Genomic DNA, 26795 nt, shown 5'->3' on the forward strand with positions numbered 1-26795 from the left:
TCACATGAAAACATAATTGTTAGGTGTAAATAAGGACCTTGCTCTTGAAAAGAGGACCTAGATTTACACCAAGTACAGATCTACTGTTGGTCTAAGTTGCCATTGTTGGATTGTTTAGGCTGACATACTCAATTATCCAAAGCTGTTATGACAAAATAAGAATTGCAATCATGTCTGAAGCGTCCTTAAAAAAAGAGGGTGGTATGTTTTTGTTATTTATTAATAAGTTACTGTAGTGTTAAATCTGCAGTGCACAATCAAACATTTAGGCCAAAGAATAGAACAAGCTAGAACAAACTGTACAAGTGATATGGGAATACTGTTGGTCTTCTATTTTGATAAATAACACAATGCAAATGAATTTGAGAGAGCAAAATGCATGTTTAGACAGTAAATAACCTTTCTTTAATTTACACTTGTAAAGGGAAAGGGAAAGGGGGATACCCAGTCAGTTGTACAACTGAATGCCTTCAACTGAAATGTGTCTTCTGCATTTAACCCAACCCCTCTGAATCAGAGAGTACCATGGGATTATGTTATGTTTTAATAGGCAATTATTTAGGTAATTTATGTAATTAATAATTATAATAGGCAACTAACTTGGAGAAAGTATGCAGGGTCAAGCTTTGAAAAAGGGAACATCATCAACTCCACTTTATACTAGACAGTATAAAAGTTAACACTTTACAAAAAGTTGCTCTTATACCTGTGTGGTAACGTTAGAATTACTTGAGTCACAGTATTCTATTAACAATGTTAATTTAGTACTTTGTAGAGTAATTACATATAGTAAGTATAATGTGCATCCTTCAATACTGCTCAGGAGTAATTGTTGATTTATTGTATCTAACATATACATAAGCGTCCTAGTCCATGTCCATCCACCATTATTCTGTGAAGTGAACACCTCACATCTTACAAGTCGCTCACTCTTGTTTTGCAATGTGAAAGATAAATCTGTCCGTACATTATAAAATGTGATGTATTGTGATCCTGTCTTGAAGCGCCTGGCATTCCAAATGATCTGAATTCCATACATTATTTCAAAGGCTATGATGATACAAAATATACATTATGTAGAGAATGAATCACTATGAAATAATATTGAATACTTTATTTCACCTTTGTGCATCACAGTAGTTAATAATTCAAATACCTATCATCTGCCTGCCCACTCATCAAGATAGGGCCTGTCTAAAACAGTATCTCTCTCATTGCACACTGCACACTCCACTGGGGAATAAACCCTTTTGTTTCCCAAATGGTACCATATTTTCTATTTGGTGCACTTTTGACCAGGGCTCTATAGGGCTCTGGTCGAAAGTAGTGCACTATATAGGGAATAGGGTGCCATTTGGGAGAGATCCAGTAAAGAGGAGAAGCTGTGTGGCAGCTGCTGCTGCTTTCACATTTCCTTTCATTCTGTATAATCCCTCCCTCCATCCCCCCCTCCATCCCTCCCTGTACCCCTGCATCGCCTGTATCCCATACAGCCAAGACTCTATTATAACTTTCCTTTTCACAGTTGGGCTTTGCAGTTGTAAACAGGAGATGAGATTTTAATGCTATTTCATCATGCTGAATCCAAGTGTAAATTCTACTTTAGCATAAATAAAATATGACTTGCGGTGTAGTTTTTCTCACACGATGAAAGTCTTTCCTATATGATGGTTGTCATCTCATGAAGCTAGAGGGGAAAACGAGCCACAGCTGATTCATAAACAGTATAGTGCTGACTTTCCAATCTTGCTTGAAATTTGCCTTTCAAATGAGTCTATGTTCTAAAAGCAACACCTCTTACTGAGATCTCCATCCCAGGGCTTATTGCTCCTCTCTTGAGGTTCTTCCTAATTACAAAATGCATAGAACATCCTAGAAATGCCAGTGAGACAATGGAGGAAAAACTGAATTTAGCCTTGACATTTAATGTTCATCTTGCATAATTCAGGTACCTTCCTATTTACCCTTTCTACCCATGAGGAAAACCAAGGAGAAGACACACGTCTTGAATTCAGTATGGTGGTACGAGGGCGGTTGGAATAGAAAACCATTTTACCGCCTCTCACTTAGAAATAACATTTCAGACAAGTATGGTCTGGGGAACTGGGCACCTTTTGTGCCATTCACATTTGTAGCATTCACCAAGTTTTGCAGGTGGTTAATGTTCACAGTGGCCAACACCCCTAAATACCACACGCGCATACACTCACCTACGCGTGCACCCACACTCAGACACACACACCTGCACATCGTCAATGACCATACATTAGGAGAAAGCCTAAAAATTGTGTGTTTCTTCCCTGCTTTATACTGGATATCATAAGGCACAGTATCAGGCAGGTCAGTGGCTTAATGAGCACATTGTATATGCTATATCTGTAAGATCTACCCAGTAATGTGTGCATGGCAATGAGAGCAGCTGTGAGTCCTTATTGGGTCTGACTTAATAAGGTTTTGTTTGTGAGTGTAGGCAGACACCTGCGTCATGGCCAGGCCCAGCAGAGCAGGTGTAGTCCCATTACCAGAAGGCCAGATGTCCTCTTGAACTCAGGTACTCATACTCAGTGTTTTAACTACTCAGCAACCCCGCCAGCTGTCCCACAATATTTCTGTATCGCTGCATGCTGAGGGTGGATTGCTTTATGCAACAAAGTGAATGCATAGTACCAGGTTGGTGGGTTTGTATTATGACTCTATTATGAAAACTGTCAGCCAAGGCAGAACTTTCCATCAGTTCCAGCCTAGCAATTTGTTTAAGCGTGGTTTGATGAAAGGATGAGAGCAATTATGAGGAGTACACCTCCTACGCTATGGTAAGCCAAACAGCTGTTATATATATTGGTTCCGCAAGATTAGTGTCCTTATGAGCCGAGCTGCACCGCACCGATAGCATCGTGATTCCAACCCAAAAGCTATACTGTATGTGTTTAAGGTATCCCACTCATTCAAAGATAATTAAAGGCAGACCAGGTCCCTGAGATCCACATGTTTTCTTTTCCTCAAAAAGAAAAATCTACCATTGCCAAAAAAACATTCCCTGCATCAAGCTGTGGGATGTTTTTTTTTTTATATTAGAGTTGCTGGTTGGATGTTGTTCCGTTTGTGTCATTCTTTAGTTTTTTTAATCTTATATTTGTTGTGTAGTTAATATTTCATCTTTTATTTTTTATGTTTTTTATTAGTTGTTTTCCTATAAAGCACATTGCATTCCATGCCTGAAATGTGCTTTATAAATAAAGATTGATTTGATTTGATTAAAGGTCGATCATCTTGTTCAGTAACTTCAATATGATAATAATTTATGAGCAGTTTCTTTCTAACCATGAAGATGATTCAAATCTCATCCTTCCAGTACAAGTTTGCCCCCAGGTAACTGTCTTGCAAGATGTAAGATAAATAAATAAATAAAAGCCATAATCTTGAAAATGAAAAAGAGCCTTAATTAAAAACCGTAAGCATGCCAAGTTAATCAGCTAAAACAATTAGGAGGGCGTGAAAAAGCATTAATGTAAAAATAATCTGATTCTCAGCCACACCTCATTGTTCAGGGCACTTAAAAGTGAGATGCCACACATATTTCAAACAGGAAAGCAGGTGCTTACCTATTAACTGCACATTAATAAAGAGTACAGTCAGCATTACACAGGGCAGATGGTCTCCAGAGATAAGGCTTAAAAGCTAGCCAGAGAGGAGTCAAGCTAAATATCAATGTTAGATCTACATCGGGGTCTCCGACGGAGCCAAAGTTAAGCAAACAACCATATGGGCAATTAGGACCATCAGTACCCGCAACATTTCTATAGCACTTGATAATTAAGAAACACCAATCTGTCTTTAGGAGGTTTCATATTTTCCAGCTGTTTGATTTTAAGAAAATCCCAAAGTACTAAAGGATCAATGATGTGTTATTGCTTCTCCTTCACCTGCCGTCGTTTCTCCATAAACACAAAGCCACGTATAGTGTAATTGCCTATACATCACTCTGAAAATACATAGCCCAGATAATTACCCAAGCTGCTTACTGTGGGTAACACTGTCTCCATAAAAAGTCCATCTGCATATTGCAACAACTCTTTATTAGTTTGTTGACTAATCCCCCAATAGGTCCACAGTGACATTGGAGGTTGTAGAATTCCTGCCAAGAACCATACACACACATTTGGTAATTGAGAGCACAGCAGGGCCTCAGTTTGAATCGCCTCTGTAAACTGTAATTACATACAGTATTTACTGAAGTATTGAAGGAAATATCCAAAGGTGGGATACATGTTTTAATATTTTTTTTAAACAGCAAAACATCAATCAAAAGCTAAATTCAATCGTAATGCATTTCACAATTTCACAATGTGTAAAATTTCCCATTTTCATGATGCAACTGTCAACCTGGTCTCATCAGTATGTTGAAAACATGTAACAAACCATATTGTCTGTCATCTATACATGTGATGTGCATTGTCAAGGTAATTTATTTCAGTGGTAATAGCTAATCAAGGCCAATATCATCTTGATTTAGAAAGACACTGATGTGGGTGTCAATTGTGCTTATGCTGAATCCATTTCAGAAAAGCCATGAGCCATGGGTTGATGGCTGGCTTTGAAAGGGTTGATGAGACCTTATTTTCAAGAAAAGCCACAAGGAGCTCTTGTGCTTCTCTGTTGATATTTTCATTAAATATTCAGATCGTTTTATATAATGTATCTGCTTCATGTGTATTTGAACTACCTTTTAGGGCACATCAATTCTATTTGATTCATGTGAGAGATGGCACAGTACCAGTCCCTTGTTCTGCAAAGGAGAAACCTAGCAGAACAGTTTGATTTATATTACGCATCTCCTTTAAAACTTTACTTTACTTTACTTTACACTCCAGTCTTGTTGATTCTGAATGAGAACATAGGGGAGATTTAAAAGGTTGACTCTAAAGGTTAAAATGTAACACAAAAGCAGAAAGTACCCACAATGTGCCTTAAGGCTAGCAAGTATTGACTTCTTTGTGTTTGTTTGTGTGTGTGTGTGTGTGTGTGTGTGTGTGTGTGTGTGTGTGTGTGTGTGTGTGTGTGTGTGTGTGTGTGTGTGTGTGTGTGTGTGTGTGTGTGTGTGTGTGTGTGTGTGTGTGGCTTGTGGTCCTTGCGCTGGAGAGAATGCAGAAATGCAGAGACGTTCCTCTTTTCAATAAATCCATGACCATGAATCAGTGCCCACTGCTCATCAATACCAGATCATTTTACTGATATTTAAATCCTGAAGCAATCTAGAGCAAGAAGTAAAAGTATATTAGAGTTACTCTATCATATAAAGATTTCTGGCTAATATTCCCAACTTTTCACTGTGAGGGGTGGATTGTTATAAAGTAATATAATTTTGGTTGCTTTTGAAGCTGATTTATATATTTTTTGTATTTGTTATGGATCCCCTCTTGCTGGGGTCTGGCAAAATTAAGTTATAAATTATATATATGTTTTATACAATTAAAAAAATAATACATTCATAACAGCTTTCACAACACACTAAGTGTGTGGCCTCAGGCCTCTACTCCACTACCACATATCTACAGCACCAATCCATGTGTACGTGTGTGTATGCATGTGTCTGTGCCTATGTTTGTGTTGCTTCACAGTCCACGCTGTTCCATAAGGTGTATTTTTATACGTTTTTTAAAAATCTGATTCTACTGTTTGCATCAGTTACCTGATGTGGAATAGAGTTTCATATAGTTATGAATCTATGTAGTACTGTGCTCCTCCCATAGTCTGTTCTGGACTGTAAAGAGACCTCTGATGGCATGTCTTATGGAGTATGCATGGGTGTCTGAGCTGTGTGCTAGTCGTTTAAACAGACAGCTCTGTGCTTTCAACATGTCAATACCTCTCACAAATACAAGTAGTGATGAAGTCAATCTCTCCTCCACTTTGAGCCAAGAGAGATTGACATGCATATTATTAATGTTTCCGCTATGTGTACATCCAAGGGCCAGCTGTGCTGCCCTGTTCTGAGCCAATTGCAATTGTCCTAAGTCCCTCTTTGTGGCACCTGACCACACGACTGAACAGTAGTCCAGGTGTGACAAAACTAGAGCCCGCAGGACCTGCCTTGTTGATAGTCCTGTTAAGAACATAGAGCTGTTAAGAACGTAGAGCAACGCTTTATTATGGACAGACTTCTCTTCATCTTAGCTACTGTTGTATCAATATGTTTTGACCACGACAGTTTACAATCCAGGGTTACTCCAAGCAGTATAGTCACCTCAACTTGCTCAATTTCCACATTATTTATTTCAAGATTTAGTTGAGGTTTAGGGTTTAGTGATACTTTAATGCTTTTAGTTTTTGAAATATTTAGGACAAACTGATTCCTTGCAACCCATTCTGAAACGAACTACTGCTCTTTGTTAAATGTTGCAGTCATTTCAGTCGCTGTAGTAGCTGACGTGTATAGTGTTGAGTCATCCGCATACATAGACACACTGGCTTTACTCAAAACCAATGACAAAGTAAGGGGCCTACACAACTGCCCTGGGGAATTCCTGATTCTACCTGGATTATGTTGGAGAAGCTTCCATTAAAGAACACCTTCTGTGTTCTGATAGACACTTAACTCTTTATTGGGGCGGCAGGTTGCCTAGTGGTTAGAGCGTTTGGCCAGTAACCGGAAGGTTGCTAGATTGAATCCCGAGCTGACAAGGTAAAAATCTGTCGTTCTGCCCACTGTTCCTAGGCCGTCATTGTAAATATCAATTTGTTCATAACTGACTTGCCTAGTTAAATAAAGATGAAATATAAAATGTCAATTATCCACAATATAGCAGGGGATGTAAAGCCATAACACATACATGTACGTTTTTCCAGCGGCAGATATGATCGATAAAGTCAAAAGCTGCACTGAAGTCTAACAAAACAGCTTACATGATGACATATAAGTATACAGTTTTGATTGATTAATTGTGCTCTGTTACCATGGTTGTTTATCATCCTTCAAAACTGTTGAGTTGAGGTGTTTGTGAAGTAATTCTTGCCCCCAGCTTGCATGCTCACCCACCGCTGCTGCTGTAGACTGAGTGAACAGCATGCAATACATACAATATGTCTCTCATCTGCTATCTCATACTCAACCTTGGAATTCATGCAGAATATGGAGCCCAGAGCTCTGCTTATCAACTTCACAATTTCGCACATTGTTACTGTTTTTATTTTCCAACAGGCATGGAAGACTATCTGATGATTTCGATGGGTAGTGACTGATTTCAGCTCTCCTGTGGACACACCCTGCTTAAACATTTATGGTCAGTTTGGTCATGAATTTTAATCAGACGTGTCTCGTGATACTTCTGGAGTAAAGGAGACATATCCTTCCGGCATGTTTTGGAGAGAAGAAAGTAGGGAAGTGATCGTGATCGTCAGCTAGAGGCTACAGCCATAGACCGGTGGAATCTACTGGAGCCTGGGTGAGGATAAAAAGGCGCAAAACTCTCCATGGAAAAAGTCTAATGTTTCTGCATACAGAATGGTCACTCAAACGAAGAATCTTCATATCAGAGGAGCAGGGTATTTCATAATAGATATTCCCAACACAAAGCTTGAGAGGAGATGAAAGTTTATAGAAGGTTGTTTTCCGGTACACTGAATGCATTTGAAATTTGTCCTGAGGCTCATTAGAATTGCTATAGTCATTCAACACATCATTTTCTCTGAGTGATGGTTTAAAGTGGTTGTGTGTTTTCTCACTCTTTAATAATATGAGCAGACTGTAGCAGGGCTTGTCATCGTGGTTTTTAGACAAATGCCTTTTTCTGCAGGATGAATCACTCTATCAGGGTCAATGAACACTAATGGAGAAAAACTCAACATAATGCTTCATGCAATATAATTTTGGGAGGTTCTGGTATGCCAAAACTACCCTGTTAAATGTACATATGATATAGACATGATTTGTATAAAAATAATCACAGATAATCAGTTTGCTTTTATTGAACATATTGGCCTAAGACTTGTTCTCATAAAATGCAGAGGTATCTTTACAAAAACTAAAATCTTTAGGAACATAGGGAAGGTTGTTTATATTTGTTGATATATTGAAGTTGCTTTGACCAGCAAGGCATGAAGTGATATTGTGCAACTGGAAACCCTAGCCGGGATGTCGATGATGAGTATATCTCCCCTTGTATAATTCTTAGGGAAATGGATGGAAATCTTTTTGAGCTGCATAATGGTGAGAGATCAATATGCAAGGGCAAGACTGATCCAATATCCAACCCAGGGGAGGTCCGACACACCAACGTGCTCAGGGTTCAGTGCACAGCTCAAGGCCAACGGCAATGGTACCATGCCAACTCCTCTCATGTGCCTCTCTCACTAAACCAGCCATTCCTCTGGAGACTTCAGCAACCAAAAACAAACACCTCTCTATCTCTCCCTCTCTCTCGTTTTCTCTCTCTCGCTATCTTAGCAACCCCTCGTATAGTGTGCCAGTCAACATTCATCCGGCCATAATTGAAAAAAATGTAGTTCCTTCCTCAGTTTATGTGACTTGGCTATTGAATTCTGTTTTGACAGGCCATACTCTATAGTGGGTCAAACTCACTCTGTCTGACCAAGCTAGTTCCAAAAACAGGAACAGGTTATCATTCCATTTTCTGGTTTGCTGTGGCAGCTCTCCCTCAACACTTTCCAGAAGATAATTGCATTAGTCTAATTTGACACATTGGGAACATTTGTCACGCTCCTATAGCTGATGTACCACTTTGCCCCACGGTGGAAATTAACTTTCCGAATTCCAAAGTCTATAAAAAATGAATCAAGAGATAACAAGGAAGCAGCATTTTTGTTTTGAGTAAAAACCCAGTATCCACAGGCATTTTCTGAAATTCTTTCAGCTTTGCATGTTCAGCTCAGACTCAATTTAAGGCACACATCTGTGATCTGAACCTTGGAGTTCCTCAAGAAACCATTGCAGTCAATGGGTTAATATTTGCACCTTTGGTTAGTTGAGGGGTTCTTGGAGGAACCTTTAATGTTTAAATGTAGCAAAGAGTTCCCGGAGGAACCTTTTTGCTGGTGCGTGCGGAGCACTTAGAATTTATTTTACTAATGGATTTGTTGCGCTGCCAGACTCAGAAGGTTTTCGGCGATGGATTTATCAGATAGCTAGCAATTTGTAAACGATTAACCATTCCTATCAGTGCTATTTTAATAGCAATGTTGAATAAATCAACATTGGTTCCTGTAGCCTCCTGTTTTAATTCAGAAATGTTTATTGTGATGGTAATGATGTTTGCTTATAATGATAATTATTAGGTGATGTCTTAAGTCGCTATGTAGCTACAGTATCTTCAATCTAGCCTACACTTAAAAATGCTGGGTTGTTTGGATGACCCAACTCCTGGGTTGGAGTCATTGGGTCACTTAGTAGGGTTGTTTTCTTTAAAAACAGCCAGGTTGGGTTGTTGATTCTGGGTTAAAGTAACTGGGTTAAAGTAAATCTCACTTTCAATAGTTCATATTGTGTTAACTCATACCCAAATAATGTTGTTGACTCGCCCTATTCTTCTATTTGTGGCTAAAGCATAAATTGGTGGAAAAAACATGTTAAAAAACATCCCAATCAGCGGTCTAGAGCAGGATGAGCTGGCCAATCAGCAGTCTACTCGCATTAATATTTTTAATATCCAGTATACACCCACACCATTCTGTTGTTGGGGTACGCCCACACCATTCTGTTGTTGGGGTACGCCCACACCATTCTGTTGTTGGGGTACGCCCACACCATTCTGTTGTTGGGGTACGCCCACACCATTCTGTTGTTGGGGTACGCCCACACCATTCTGTTGTTGGGGTACGCCCACAATATTCCAACACTGAAAAGCTGCTTTTTAACATACTTTAAAAAATGTAAAGGAAAACTATTTCACTCATATTCACCATGTTTCTATCTAACCGTTTTATGCGAGTAAAGTAACATTTCACAACAGGCCCAAGGGAAACAGCAAATTTGTCTGTAACTTTACAGATGGATCGCCAGGTCGCAGTTGTAAATGAGAACTTGTTTTCAACTGGCCTACCTGGTTAAATAAAGGTGAAATAAAATAAAAATCGTGTCACGGATTCCCCCGGTACTCCTGCTCATTCCGTGCACCAGTTCCGGAGGTCTTCATTCCGGAGGTCTACGGTCACCGGCCTCTAGGCATCACTGAACTGTCTCATTACGCACACCTGATTCCAATTCCTCTGATCAGTAATTGTATTTGTATAAATGACTGGAGACTGGCGCAGGAATACGTAATAGGGGGTTTTAATACTCCACCCAAAAATACAACATGCCATGAAAAGGCACAGGGACAAAGCCCAAAACGAACACGTATACAAAAACACAGGGAGGTAACCCAAACAAAAGAGCGAGGTTAAACTTCCAATTAATACACAGGACGAGACTCGCAAAAACAAGTGCACAACAATACACAGGACGAGAACAGTAATAACGAGTACACAATACAGGCAGCACGAAAGCCGAAACCACAAAGCACAGGTATTCAAAAGACCAACGGACATGGGAACAATAACCGACAAGACAAGGGTGAACAGAGAGCACATACAGTTGAAATTGGAAGTTAACACACACTTAAGTTGGAGTCATTAAAACTCGTTTTTCAACCACTCCACAAATTTCTTGTTAACAAACTATAGTTTTGGCAAGTCGGTTAGGACATCTACTTTGTGCATGACACAAGTAATTTTTCCAACAATTGTTTACAGACAGATTATTTAACTTAAAATTCACTGTATCACAATTCCAGTGGTCAGAAGTTTACATACACTAAGTTGACTGTATGTCACGCCCTGACCGTAGAGAGCTTTTTATGTCTCTATTTTGGTTTGGTCGGGGTGTGATTTGGGTGGGCATTCTATGTTCCTTTTTCTATGATTTGTATTTCTGTGTGTTTGGCCGGGTGTGGTTCTCAATCAGAGGCAGCTGTCTATCGTTGTCTCTGATTGAGAACCATACTTAGGTAGCCTTTTCCAACCTCTATTTGTGGGTAGTTGTCTATGTGTAGTTGCATGTCAGCACTCGGTTTAAATAGCTTCACGTTCGTTTTGTTGTTTTTGTTAGTTTGTTTAGTGTTTATTCGTTTATTAAATAAGTATGTATTCAAATCACGCTGCGCCTTGGTCTCATCGTTATGACGAACGTGACACTGTGGCTTTAAACAGCTTGGAAAATTCCAGAATATGATGTCATGGCTTTTGAAGCTTCTGATAGGCTAATTGACATAATTTGAGTCAATTGGAGGTGTACCTGTAGATGTATTTCAAAGCCTACCTTCAAACTCAGTACCTCTTTGCTTGACATCACGGGAAAATCAAAAGAAATCAGCCAAAACCTCCACAAGTCTGGTTCATCCTTAGGAGCTATTCCCAAATGCCTGAAGGTACCACGTTCATCTGTATAAACACCATGGGACCACGCAGCCGTCATACCGCTCAGGAAGGAGACGCGTTCTGTCTCCTAGAGATGAACATACTTTGGTGCGAAAAGTGCAAATCAATCCCAGAACAACAGCAAAGGACCCTGTGAAGATGCAACTGCACATGGGGACAAAGATCATACTTTTTGGAGAAATGTCCTCTGGTCTGATGAATCAAAAATAAAACTGTTTGGCCATAATGACCATCGTTATGTTTGGAGTAAAAAGGGGGAGTCTTGCAAGCCGAAGAACACCATCCCAACCGTGAAACATGGGGGTGGCAGCACCATGTTGTGGGGATACTTTGCTGCAGGAGGGACTGGTGCACTTCACAAAATAGACGCAATCATGAGGAGGGAAAATTATGTGGATCTATTGAAGCAACATCTCAAGACATCAGTCAGAAAGTTAAAGTTTGGTCGCAAATGGGTCTTCCAAATGGACAATGACACCAAGCATACTTCCAAAGTTGTGGCAAAATGGCTTAAGGACAACAAAACAAAATCACAAAGCCCTGACCTCAATCCTATAGAAAATGTGTGGGCAGAACTGAAAAAGTGTGTGCGTGCAAGGAGGCCTACAAACCTGATGCAGTTACACCAGCTCTGTTAGGAGGAATGGGCCAAAATTCACCCAACTTATTGTGGGAAGCTTGTGGAAGGCTACCTGAAACATTTGACCCAAGTTAAACAATTTAAAGGCAATACTACCAAATACTAATTGAGTCTATGTAAACTTCTTACCCACTGGGAATGTGACAAAATAAATAAAAGCTGAAATAAATCATTCTCTCTACTAATATTCTGACATTTCACATTCTTAAAATAAAGTGGTGATCCTATCTGACCTAAGACAGGGAATATTTACTGACATTAAATGTAAGGAATTGTGATAAAAATGCGTTTAAATGTATTTGGCTGAGGTGTATGTAAACTTCCGACTTCAACTGTATATACAATTACTAATCAGGGGAATTGGAATCAAGTGTGCGTAATGAGACAGTTCAGTGATGCCTAGAGGCTGGTGAGGTAGACCTCCGGGAACTGGTGCACAAAATATCCTGGGTATCCTGGAAGGATATTGACCTCATTCCGTCAGTAGAGGATGCCTGGTTATTCTTTAAAAGTGCCTTCCTCACCATCTTAAATAAGCATGCCCCATTCAAAAAAAATGGAACCAGGAATAGATATAGCCCTTGGTTCACACCAGACCTGACTGCCCTTGACCAGCACAAAAACATCCTGTGGCGTACTGCACATGATGTTAGCATCGAATAGCCCCCGTGATATGCAACTTTTCAGGGAAGTTAGGAACCAATATACACAGGCAGATAGGAAAGCAAAGGCTAGCTTTTTCAAACAGAAATTTGCATCCTGTAGCACAAACTCCAAAAGGTTATGGAACACTGTAAAGTCCATGGAGAATAAGAGCACCTCCTCCCAGCTGCCCACTGAACTGAGGCTAGGAAACACGGTCACCACCGATAAATCCGCGATAATTGAGAATTTCAATAAGCATTTTTTCTACGGCTGGCCATGGTTTCCACCTGGCTTCCCCTACCCCGGTCAACAGCATGCACCCCCCACAGCTACTTGCCCAAGCCTCCCCCATTTCTCCTTCACCCAAATCCAGATAGCCGATGTTCTGAAAGAACTGCAAAATCTGGACCCCTACAAATCAGCCGGGCTAGACAATCTGGACACTCTCTTTCTAAGATGATCTGCCGAAATTGTTGCAACCCCTATTACTAGCCTGTTCAACCTCTCTTTCGTATCATCTGAGATCCCCAAAGATTGGGGAGACACTCTAGAACCAAACTGCTACAGAACTATATCTATGCTACCCTGCCCTTCTAAGGTTTTCGAAACCAAGTTAACATACATACGACCATTTCGAATCCCACCGTACCTTCTCCGCTATGCAATCTGGTTTCCGAGCTCGTCATGGGTGCACCTCAGCCATGCTCAAGGTCCTAAACGATATCATAACCGCCATCGACAAGAGACAATACTGTGCAGCTATATTCATTGACCTGGCCAAGGTTTTCGACTCTGTCAATCACCACATTCTTATTGGCAGACTCGACAGCCTTGGTTTCTCAACTTATTGCCTCGCCTAGTTTACCAACTACGTCTCTGATAGAGTTCAGTGTGTCAAATCGGAGGGCCTGTTGTCCGGACCTCTGGCAGTCTCTATGGGGGTGCCACAGGGTTCAATCCTCGGGCCGACTCTTTTCTCTGTATACATTAATGATATCGCTCTTGCTGCTGGTGATTCTCTGATCCACCTCTACGCAGAAGACACCATTCTGTAAACTTCTGGCCCTTCTTGGACACTGTGTTAACTAACCTCCAGACGAGCTTCAATGCCATACAACTCTCCTTCCGTGGCCTCCAACTGCTCTTAAATGCAAGTAAAACTAAATGCATGCTTATTGCCTTACTTCCCTTGTTCTATCTCATTTGCACACATTTTATATAGACTTTTTATATTGTGTTGTTGACTGTATGTTTGTTTGTTCCATGTGTAACTCTGTGTTGTTGTTTGTGTCGCACTGCTTTGCTTTATCTTGGCCAGGTCGCAGTTGTAGCCTACCTGGTTAAATAAAGGTGAAATACCTTTTTTTAAATTAAACGAAACGAGCAGCAGTAGGGGGAATCCGTGATAAATGGAAATGCTTTTATGCGCAAATATTGCTATAATAACTATATTGAAGTAAACTTGGAGTCACGCGATGATATGTTGTGTGGTCCTCCCACTACGACTTGGGAAACAATACTGTTTATTAGGCTATAGATTAAATAAGTTATGATGGACTTCAAAAGGTGGTGAAAGTACACTCTGTGATTGACGCTCCTTTCCAATAAATATCCATGGTCTTATTCTGGAGACATGATGATTGATACTTAGCTGCCTTTTGACAAATAAAAATGATCTCGCTCTTTTGTTCATAATAATATCATGTAGGCTATCCACCCGCACTGTATCTGCAAGCTTTTTTGGGGACAAGACCAACAGTAGATTTGAAAATGTGGTGGAAACCCATTTAACTTCTATTCTTTATCCGGTACAAAAACATTTTTTTATGTGAAATACGTCATCACGCATAGCATTTTTTCTGCAACAGGTCAATTTGATGGAAAAACATCTCTGCTGTGAAAATATATGTTTTATGCATTTTTTGACATATTGACTATTGCATGGAAACCGAGATATAGTAAGTAAATATAGGTCATATTTCATAGAAATCTGAGAACAATAGACAATTACTTTAAGATATGACCCAAATCAAAACAGAAGATTGGAGGCATGGCTTAGGGGCTTTGAGATAGCTATTTTTGGCCACCTGTGATAGTAATGTCATTCCTGTTAATTTGTTCTGTTGTATTATCATCACATGTTAAGGTTGAACATTGACAGTTGTGTAGCTTCAATGAGGCTTACAGCGATTTAGGAGTTCTACAAAGGCCTATGCAAATCAGCAATGTAAATCTTATTAATATTATAATATGTACTATGCATAACTATTAAAATACCATTTACATTTTCAGTGTACAAACTTAACATGAATGACATTTACTCTCATAGGTGGCCAAAAATAACTATGAAAGCCACGGCTCCAATAAGCCACGCCTCTAATCTTCTGATAGGCTACCAGCGCTACAATATATTACTAAAAAGGTTCAAAGTTGAACCCCTCCCATTACAAAAACATTCTTTGAAGAATCTTGTCAAAGGGGGTTCCCCGAGAAACCTTTTTGACCCCACAGTGGCAATCTTTTGAACATCAAAATATTATTCAGGGTACTTCACTTCTAAAAGTGCAGTTCACTGCACAAGCTTACAGTCTTAACCTTTTATCTCTCCAACTCAAATAAGACACCTAACATTGGTAAAGATATAATAGACATACCATGTTTGAGAATAACTTCAGAGGAGCCCTATTCTTTTGTAGGAGTGATTCAGTCCATAATACATGTAAAAGTTAACACAGTTAATATTCACAACCAACAAACTTGCACAAAATATATGTTTTTACCAGCTAAATTTGAGCAAATACAAATCATTCTCTGTCTAAGTAATGGATTTAGTGTAGCAGGTTTTATTCAAAAAATGAAAGCTGTATAAAGTTGCAGTATATTGCCAAGAACTGTGTGTGCATTGTGGATGATATAAGTGATGAGTCAAGATGGGCATTTGCAATATAGCAGGGCCACCAGGGAACATTTTCAGTGTGCATTGCTGACACAGCACAATATAAATAGTTCATGACTTTCAATTTAGTGTTGAACTATCAGTTTACAATAATGTCTCAGAATGCTCATGTCAAAATTCGATGGAACAGTTTTTTCCTCCTACATTGTAACAAAGTCAGTAATCTATAGTTCAAGACTTCAATACTGCAGATTGACAAATGAAACTCGAATTAAAATTAAAATCAATGCATCGGTCAGAATGTATCTGGAGATCGCTCACTTATCTTCAGATCAAACCTGCATAGCAATGCCTTTAAAATGATTCCTCCAAGGTAGACACAGCAGTGACTCTAATAGATGAGGCTTGTGTAGTAACCTAATGTTTGAAGATGTCTCCCCTTTTCCTTATCAGATTCTGCTCCTTTGTAGGGTTTTGCATCGACAGTAGCTTTGGATATTATCTTATTTGAGGTCTTTCTGATATTTTTACTCACTGTGGACAACACAACTTATCTGATGTGTTAGGATATAGCAGTGGATGACGGGATATGTTTTAGAAATAATGCCTTTACCTTTTATTTCTTTATGCAACGTTCAAAACACACAACCACTCTGAAGCTAGACTGTGTGTTCTACTGAAATGGTGGAGCTTCATTTACAGTATGATAATTGCTATTATCATAGGGGGATGAAAATTAAACTTCACACTATGGAAACATGTTCCAACATGTGAAACTGGATTATATTTTATGAGCTAACAAATGCAATCTGCATTGTTTTTCCTCTCGGGACAACAAACTACTGAGGTTACACTGGCATGTCTTCAATGGGTTGAGTTTGTGGACTGCTTCCCAGACTCACATTTCATAATTTCGGCCTGGTCTGTCATGGGGTAGCAAACATCTATGCTTAATTTACGCATGCCAGGGTGGGTATACATGTAGCTACTCTAAAGCCAAGGACAGAAGATGCTAACTAGTAGCAAAGAAAAACACTACCATAAAAAAACAATGGAGAAAATGCCTCCCAAAACATTTTAACATGGAAACAGCTGTTCTATCATTCAGCCCACAGAAGCAGCCAATGTGTTGTGTTCAATGTAGGCCTACATTGCACGAGACTTTTGAAAAAAACATGCAGAGCTTGACATTAACCTGTTTATCCACTTGTCTTTCAGACAAGGAGGTGACTGAAAATGTTTTTGTGTTGATTGATGCAAGAAACCACTTTACAAAATAAAATGCATTATTATTCCCATACCATTATTACAGAGAATCAGACAAATTATCCTACCCTCTGCTTATTGGCTATTTAGCTTATTCAAGCCTGTCTCAACTTCAACACTGCCCCTTAAGATAAAAAAAAGCTCTTTATCTAACTCGCTTTTCAAAGATATCTAGAAATGTACATGTTTTGTGTTCTTGAAGGAAGCAATCACTCCCCTATTGCCAACTACAAATGATCTATAACTGGGCTAATAACTCACTAACTAGCAAAGGATATGAACAAAATGTGCACACGTGGCTTCATGCTGCTCTCGCTTTGATCTCAAAACAATCTACTCACGACTGCTCATGCTGTAAATACAGTCCAGTTCAAAGTAAATGGCACAGATCCATATATGGCAATGGTCTATTTGCATATAGGCCTACTGCAGCCCTGATTGTTTTTGCCGCACCGGTCTGTGTACAGTATGGGCTGAGTTGTGCTTGTCAATGCAATAGAATCCTACTCCGATGCGTTCTGCCTCCAACAAAATCTCTTGCATAGTTTGTTTTGTTTCGGTATGTTGCATTGAAGTGGCTAATATTGTATTAATTAGATCACAATTGCAACAGTAAAGGGAAACGTTGATAGTGTTAACAGGGAAAACTCTAGAACAGTGGTCACCAATCTTTTGAGTCAAGATCACTTTCTGAGTCAATATGCAAGCTGAGATCTACCACTCATATTTTTTTTTTTACATTACTTAAAAACATAAGCCTATAGCATTGAGGTTTGTGCAGTAAGCTATAGGCCCAATACATTATCAACGCATATTGGCTTTGCTTGAAATGCCCTGCCAATGCATTGTTGTTCAAGATAAATTTAGAAATATAATTTTTTTAAATGAGGTAGGCTGTATGATCACACCGGTAATAGATCCTTTGTTGTACTACTTGTGAGGCACAGCTGAGTGAGCATACATTTCAATTATTTGCTTTTTATTTTACTGGGCTGATGTTGCCTGCATCTGATGGTCAGTATCAGCGGAGGGAGAGAGTAGAAGACTGGTCTGCTTCTCAACATCCCTCCACTCTCTCTTTCCTTCACTGACCAAAAAGGGTCACTGTCTTCCAGCTGATGGCAAAACTCGAGTCGCACCGCATTATTTCTGCCTCATGCACAAGTTCATGTTGTTACTCCTATGAACCTAAAAAGTGAAATATTCCTTGATATTAAAATAGACCCAAGCCACTAATAATAACACAAGCCTATACACTTTCCTAGTCATTCATTACTGCTGCAGTGCTTGTTGTAGTGCTGAGTGGAAATAGGAATAATGCGTATTTTATGGCTTACAAAAGTGTTGAATACAAAGTGTTGACAGTGCTGAGTAAGAACTTAAACATGGACTCACTCATTAACCTCTCTTGGGTAGGGGGCAGTATTTTCACGTCCGGATGAAAAGCGTGTCCAAAGTAAAGTGCCTGTTACTCAGGCCCAGAAGTCTTTAGAAAGAGTTTCAGGCTGGTTTTTGGAAAGATTTGCTAGAAGTTGTAGTTTTTCTAAGTGGCTCCCATTTTGACTGTAGTGTTTCCATGCGCTTTCATTCCATTTAATGTGAATGAAAGCGCGTTCTTTGTTATTTATCTCCGGTAATGAACATACTATTTTCCGTCTTAAATTTTATCATTTATTTACGTATTAGGGTACCTGAGGTTTGATTATAAACGTTGTTTGACATGTTTGGATAAGTTTATTGGTAACGTTTGGGATTCATTTTGTATGTATTTTGAAGAAGGGAAACCGATGGATTATTGACTGAAGCGCGCCAGCTAAACTGAGTTTTTATAGATATAAAGAAGGACTTTATGTGTGCTTTCGCCGTAAAGCCTTTTTGAAATCTGACACAGCGGCTGGATTAACAAGAAGTTAATTAAGCTATATTTTGATGTATAATACTTGTATTTTCATGAATGTTAAATATTTATATTTCTGTCATTTGAATTTCACGCTCTGCAATTTCACCGGATGTTGGCCAGGTGGGACGCTACCTATTAAAACAGCAGTGCTTTGGTGTATTCATTGACAGTCTCTCTCTAGTCATGGTTTTAAATGTTTTGAAATCTGACAGTATCAATTTTGTTGTAGCTTTATTTTATGCCTGCTTCATTAAAGCAGACACAATAATCTGTGCTATCCGATTAGCCAGTGGTAGGCCTATAGTGCACTTGATTTGTTCTCCTAGTACATTCAGACACATTAAATGGTTCAAAATGGTTAAAATTGGCAACAGCTACCTACCCGGCACGCAGTGCAGCTGAATCCGATGCACCTCCCGCCAACAGCCCGAGGCGAATAAAAAAAAATAGGAACACAAGGCTTTATCATTGGGTTTTTTACAGAAATGTTTGGCGATCGACTAGGAATGCCTTGGAGATCGCGATGACCGGTTGGTGCCCACTGCTCTAGAAAGTTGAGTGAAGTTAAATCTCATGTTTCTCTCTGTGTGCTAATATTTCTTCTGCGCTGCAGTCCAGGGGAGCTGTGCGGCAGTCTTGGGCTAATGTGTGCCGCATATGCAAGCAAGGCAAAAAGTTATATTTCAGTCTTCTGTGATGTATATAAAGTGTAATATTGGGATGCAAACTCAAAATTGAATACATTTAAACTCTATAGCTGACATGGTACAGGTGTCTTCATTTTTGTAAACCCATAGCCATGTGCGTGAGTTGTATACTTCTGTTTTAAAGTAGATTTGTTTAAGACTACCAAGAAACACTCTGTGTGACCCTGATTTAGCCCACTGCACTAAAATGTTAATTGTGTAAGGTGAAAGAGCATGTTCATCAGTCATAGAAGGTAAAGGAATAGATTGGGAGGGGCAATAAAGAACCTCTGCTGACAGTGTTCCCTTTCCCAAGGTCCATACCGCAATACTGGAACACTGCATCCAAATAACATAAATATCACATTTACATAAGTATTCAGACCATTTACTCAGTACTTTATTGAAGCACCTTTGGCAGCGATTACAGCCTAGAGTCTTCTTGGGTATGACGCTACAAGCTTGGCAGATCCTCTCAAGCTCTCTCAGGTTAGATGGGGAGCATCGCTGCATAGATCTTTTCAGGTCTATCCAGAGATGTTCGATAGCGTTCGGTCTCTGGCTGAGCCACTCAAGGACATTCAGAGACTTGTCCCGAAGCCACTCCTGCATTGTCTTGGCTGTGTGCTTAGGGTCATTGTCCTGTTGGAAGGTGAACCTTCGCCCCAGTCTGAGGTCTTGAGCGCTCTGGAGCAGGTTTTCATCAAGGATCTATCTGTACTTTGCTCCATTCATCTTTCCCTCGATCCTGACTAGTCTCCCAGTCCCTGCCGATGAAGAACATCCCCACAGCATGATGCTACCACCACCATGCTTCACTTTTGGGAAGGTATTGGCCAAAGAGTTCAAACTTGGTTTCATCAGACCAGAGAATCTAGTTTCTCATGGTCTGAGAGTCCTGTAGGTGCTTTTTGGCAAACTCCAAGAGGGCTGTCATGTGCTTTTTACTGAGGAGTGACTTCCATCTGGCCACTGTACCATAAAGGCCTGATTGGTGGAGTGCTGTAGAGATGGTTGTCCTTTTGGAAGGTTCTCCCATCTCAACAGAGGAACTCTGTCAGAGTGACCATCGGTTTTTTGGTCACCTCCCTGACCAAGGCCCTTCTCCCCCGATTGCTCAGTTTGGCCGGGCGGTCAGCTGTAGGAGGAGTCTTGGTGGTTCTAAACTTCTTCCATTTAAGAATGACGGAGCCACTGAGTTCTTGGGGACCTTCAATGCCGCAGACATTTTTGGATACCCTTCCCCAGATCTGTGCCTCTACACAATCCTGTCTCGGAGCTCTACGGACTATTCCTTTGACCTCATGGCTTAGTTTTTGCTCTGACATACACTGTCAGCAGTGGGACCTTATATAGACAGATGTGTGCCAGTTCAAATCATGTCCAATCTGTCACGGATCCTTCCGATACTGCTGCTCATTCTGTTCACCAGTTCCGGGGGTCTACGTCACCAGCTTTCTAGGCTTCAGTGAACGGGATTCATTATCCTCAACCCTGGACTGTCTTGTCTGATTACACACACCTGGTTCCCATATGTGCCCTCTGTTCCCTCTGTCTTTGTCGGTTATTGTTCCCATGTCCGTTGGTCGTGTGAGTACCTATGCGTTGGTGCAGCTGCTATGTTGCGTGCTTTATATATTGTGTATTACGGGTATCGTCCCATGTCGTTCAACGAGGTTTACCCTCGCTCTTTTGTTTGGGTACAGCCCAGTGTTTTGTATACGTGTTTGTTTTGGGTGTATTAAAAAAACGTATTGTGTATAGCTGTGCCTATCTCCAAATCCTTTATACCAGCGTGACAGAATAATCGATACGCAAAATGGAGACAGCAGGAAAGGCTGAGCTTGCGACCATTGTAGGGACAGTACAGCACCACGAGGACTGTCTCTCCAGACTCGGTATCGCCATGGACAGTGTGCTAGCAACCATCCTGCTCTTGGAGGGGAGTGTGCAGGCCCACCAATCTCCAGCACCGATCCCAGTACCAGCTCCCACACCACGACCTACCTCCGTTCCATCGGAGCCAGTCCGTTTAATACCCCTGTCCCTCGCGGAGCGCTTGGACAGCGCACCAGCAAGATGCAAGGGGTTCCTTCTACAAAGTGACCTGTACCTCGCTCGCTACGCCGGGGCTGTTTCCAGAAGAGACAGGGTTGCCACCATCATCTCGGGACTGGGCTCTAGACTGGGGTGTCGAGGTCTGGGCGACGGGCGGACCCGAGGTCTTGTCCTACGAGCGCTTCACACTCCTCTTCCGCTCTGTGTTTGATCATCCTGTGGATGGCCGAGAGGAGGGTGAGCGTCTATTCCGACTACGCCAGGGATCTAGGACCGCCTCGGGTATCGTCCCATGTCGTTCGACGAGGTTTACCCTCACTCTTTTGTTTGGGTACAGCCCAGTGTTTTTGTATACGTGCTTGTTTTGGGTGTATTAAAAAACCCTATTGTGTATTCCTGCGCCTGTCTCCAAATCCTTTATTACCAGCGTGACACAATCAATTGAATTTACCACAGGTGGACTTCAAAAAGTTGTAGAAACATCTCAAGGATGATCAATGGAAACAGGATGCACCTGAGCTCAATTTTGAGTCTCACAGCAAAGGGTCTGAATACTTATGTAAATAAGGTCTCCTTTTTTGTAATACATTTGCAAAAAGTTTAAAAAAACGTTTTTTTCTTTGTCATTATGTGATATTGTGTTTAGATTGATGAGGAAAAAACACTTATTTAATACATTTTAGAATAAGGCTGTAAAGTAATTTTGGGGGGGAAAAATTCAAGGGATCTGAATACTTTCCGAAAGCACTGTATACCCATACAGCATGTGTGTGGTAAATACGTATAGACATTTAGTCAAGAGGTTTTGCTTCACCTTTCCCCTTACTATGTAGGTCACTCAGAGTCAATAGCAGTTGTAGGGTAATCATCAACTAAACATGCATCTTATTTATTGCACAGATGATGATTACGAATAGCGGCATGTCCTTCACTGCTTCTGCTGGGATTGCCCTTGCGTGATATGTGAGTTGCCAACCAGGGTTCGAACTCATTGAGCTAAAGACGTTACATGCATGCAATGCCTGATGATGTTGGCTCACTGTTATTAGACAAGAACCCCTGTTTGTTGCTGCCTGTTACTTAGTTCCTCAGCCTCTTACACCACCGACAGCCACCCAAACAGACAGAGAGGAAGTTGATAAGGGCAGGGAAGTGGGCAAAAACTGGTTGAATCAACGTTGTTTCCATGTCATTTCAAACAAAAAATTTAATGTGATGACATTGACTCATTGTGGAAAACTGATTGGATTTGCAAAAAGTCATCAACGTAAAGGAATTTCATATTCTTTTCACTCAACTTCTAATCTAAATCCAAAGACAGCGTGACAGTTTTGGTTAATTTCACAGTAAATTCAATTTAGTTGACAACTCAACAAAATGTAACTCAAAAGTAGATTATAACTGACGTCAGTGCCCAGTGGGAAGGTAAACATTGGTATGCTATCCTTATGTCATTGGAGACACTACAAATGTCTCTGACACAAACTTTTGTTTTACAATCTCCTTTCATTAAACTGAAATGAACCATTTCTCATCCCACAGCTGAGACAGAGAAATCATAATTCATGGTGCGTCCTCCCATTCATTAAAATACTTAACCTCAGTCTTACCCTTACAAAAAAAACAGTAACACATTTTTTGACACCTAGCATCATAACACGTTATGACACGGTCATAACCATGTCATAACAGCTGACAACTTGTCAAAATGTTCATATGTCATGACACATACTGTATATTTAGACCTGCTGTGACTTATATTGCATTATTTTATGGCTGGTTATGTCACCTACATTAAGTGTCAATACCCAGAAAACCTATCACACAAGGCAAACCATTCCATTACACAATAGCCTACTTGTCAACAGCATGTTAATGTTATATAACATTTTCTGAAATGTACCATATTAAATTATCATTGTAATTGCAAACACACTGATGTCAGACATGTACCTACCCCAATGCACTGTTGCTGATGACTGGGATAAATGCAGGAGCAGATTTCAGGAGCAGGACAGGACACCTTCTTTGTGACTGATGTCTAACATAAGGGCATGTACGTGATAGGCCTTATATGATTATGATGGTCATAATGCTTCTTGGCATTATCATAAAGTGTATTTTCTTAGTCCAAGTAAAGTGAAACAGTATAGTCATAATGCTGCTCGATAGTGTCAAAGTGCATTTTCTTAGTCCATTTAAAGTGACACAGGATGGGCATAATGCTTCATGACAGTGTCATGAAGTGCATTTTCTTCAGGTTATTCAAAATACGATGAAAAAGAAACTTGACTGTAAATAATTCATAACAACAACAGCAACGGATTTAACTATAAATCGTAATATTTACTAAAATGTGTTTGTTCCTGCCAAGAAGTTTATTTTCATTTGAAAGTTTGTTTCTGCAGCCTACATCAAGGTCTTTACCTCCCCCCTGGATGCAGCAGGTGCTTTACTTTCTCTGAAAAATATACAGTGCCTTCAGAAAGTATATCGACTTATTTCACAGTTTGTTGTGTTACAGCCTGAATTCAAAATTGATTTAATATATTTTGTATCACCCATATACACACACAATACCCCATGATGCTAAAGAAAAAAAGAATTATACATTTTCCCAAATTTATTGAAGATGAAATACAGAAATATAGCATTTACATAAGTATTCACACCCGAGTCAATACTTTGTTGGAAGCACCTTTGGCGGTGATTACAGCTTTGAGTTGTCTTGGGTATGTCTGTACCAGTTTTACACATCTGGATTTGGGGATTTTCTCCCATTATTCCTTGCAGATTTTCTCAAGCTCTGTTAAGTTAGATGGGCAGTTGTGGTGAACAGCAATCTTCAAGTCTTTCCCCAGAGTTCCAATGGTATTCAAGTCTGGGCTTTGTCTGGGCCACTCAAGGACTTTCTTGTTCTGAAGCCATTCCAGTGTTGCTTTGGCTGTACGCTTCACATCATTGTCCTGTTGGAATGTAAATCTACTGTAGTTTCTCATCAAGTATTTGCCTATATTTGGCTCCATTCATTGTTCCCTCGATCCTTACCAGTCTCCCAGTCCCTGCCACTGAAAAGCATCCCCATAGCATGATGCTGCCACCGCCATGCTTAACGGAATGGATGGTGTTAGACGGGTGATGAGCTGTGCCTGGTTTTCTCCAGACACAGTGCTTTGCATTCAGGCCAAATAGTTACATCTTTTGCCTTATGCTCTGAGTCTTTCATGTGCCTTTTTTACAAACTCCAGGCCTTTTTCTCAGGAGTGGCTTCCATCTGGCCACTCTCCCATAAAGCCCAGATTAGTGAAGTGCTGTAGAGACTGTTGTTCTTCTGGCATGTTCTCCCATCTCAGCCAAGAAACTCTGTAGTTCTGTCAGTGGTCATTGTGTTCTTGATCACCTCATTGACAAAGGTCCTATTTTTCTTGGTTGCTCAGGTTGGTCAGATGGCCAGCTCTAAGCAGAGTCTAGGTAGTTCCTTATTACTCACAATGATGGAGACAACTGTGCTCTTTGAAATGTTCAACACTCTAGAAATTGTTTTACACCCTTCCACAGATATACACTACCGTTCAAAAGTTTGGGGTCACTTAGAAATGTCCTTGTTTTGGAAAGAAAATCTATTTTTTTGTCCATTAAAATAACATAAAATTGATCAGAAATACAGTGTAAACACTGTTAATGTTGTAAATGAGTACTGTTTTTATGGAATATCTACATAGGCGTACAGAGGCCCATTATCAGCAACCATCACTCCTGTGTTCGAATGGCACGTTATGTTAGCTAATCCAAGTTTATAATTTTAAAAGGCTAATTGATCATTAGAAAACCCTTTTGCAATTATGTTAGCACAGCTGAAAACTGTTGTGAAAGGCCAGCATCCTGGAGTCGCCTCTTCACTGTTGATGTTGAGACTGGTGTTTTGCGGGTACTATTTAATGAAGCTGCCAGTTGAGGACTTGTGAGGTGTCTGTTTCTCAAACTAGATATTTTAATGTACTTGTCCGCTTGCTCAGTTGTGCACCGAGCACTCCCACTACTCTTTCTATTCTGGTTAGAGACAGTTTGTGCTGTTCTGTGACGGGAGTAGTACACAGCGTTGTACGAGATCTTCAGTTTCTTGGCAATTTCTCGCATGGAGTAGCCTTAATTTCTCAGAACAAGAATAGACTGACGAGTTTCAGAAGAAAGTTCTTTGTTTCTGGACATTTTGAGCCTGTAATTAAACCCACAAATGCTGATGCTCCAGATACTCAAGTAGTTTAAAGAAGGCCAGATTTATTGCTTCTTTAATCAGTACAACAGTTTTTAGCTGTGCTACCATAATTGCAAAAGAGTTTTCTAATGATCAGTTAGCCTTTTAAAATGAGTATGCTGGATTCTGTGCATGGTTACCTGACAGGCTCATTTTCCTGTTGATTTCATCGTCTCAAATCTGCAGGACATAAATGGATATTGATTTTGATATATGACATGTTGTATTTTCATATTTCAGTATATGCTTTTCATGTCATCAGAGCTCGGTGCTTATTATCGTATGTATTAGGTCACGAAATATGACTTTTTGTATATAATATTAATGAAATGTTATAGAAAGACCCCACTGAATGATTCAGAACATGAATAATCAAATTTGTTTTGGTAAAATGTATTTTATAACATAAGAATTTAAATGTAATCACCAAAGAAAGGTTTCACCCACTCTGGCCAGACTGGGTAGTCACCCTATAATATTATGGCAATAGAAAAAACTTTCACACGTTTTGAAATACATTACAATCATGTTTTAGTAAAGTAAAAGCTAGCTCTCAAATGTTCATGTAGCTAGCTAGCTAACAGTTAGCTACCATCTATTCCAGATAACATTTGTTTAGCTAAAGATGGTGGTGTGCAAAACAACTAAATACACCCATGCATTGTTGAGGCAACAACAGTACGTCGGATTCACTCCATATACACAATGCCTTTGGAAAGCATTCAGACCCCTTGACTTTTTCCAAATTTTGTTACAATACAGCCTTATTCTAAAAAGGATTAAATAAAACATGTACCTTATCAATCTACACACAATACCCAACAATGACAAAAATAAAAACAGGTTTTTAGACATTTTTGCAAATGCATAATTTTTTTTAAACCTTATTTACATAAGTATTCAGACCCTATCCTGTTTCCATTGATAATCCTTGAGATATTTCTACAACTTGACTGGAGTCCACCTGTGGTAAATTCAATTGATTGGACATGATTTGGAAAGGCTCACACCTGTCTATA

The 26795-nt window shown here is 39.9% G+C and overlaps 1 protein-coding gene across 1 annotated transcript in view; it reads right to left on the reverse strand.

Moving 5' to 3' along the window:
- brinp2 (bone morphogenetic protein/retinoic acid inducible neural-specific 2) overlaps window positions 1-26795 on the reverse strand; it is a 129026-nt gene that overhangs the window by 75805 nt on the left and 26426 nt on the right. The window lies entirely within an intron of this gene.

The sequence above is a fragment of the Salvelinus alpinus genome, chromosome 30 (genome assembly GCF_045679555.1).
Source record: "Salvelinus alpinus chromosome 30, SLU_Salpinus.1, whole genome shotgun sequence".
NCBI classification, from domain to species: domain Eukaryota; kingdom Metazoa; phylum Chordata; class Actinopteri; order Salmoniformes; family Salmonidae; genus Salvelinus; species Salvelinus alpinus.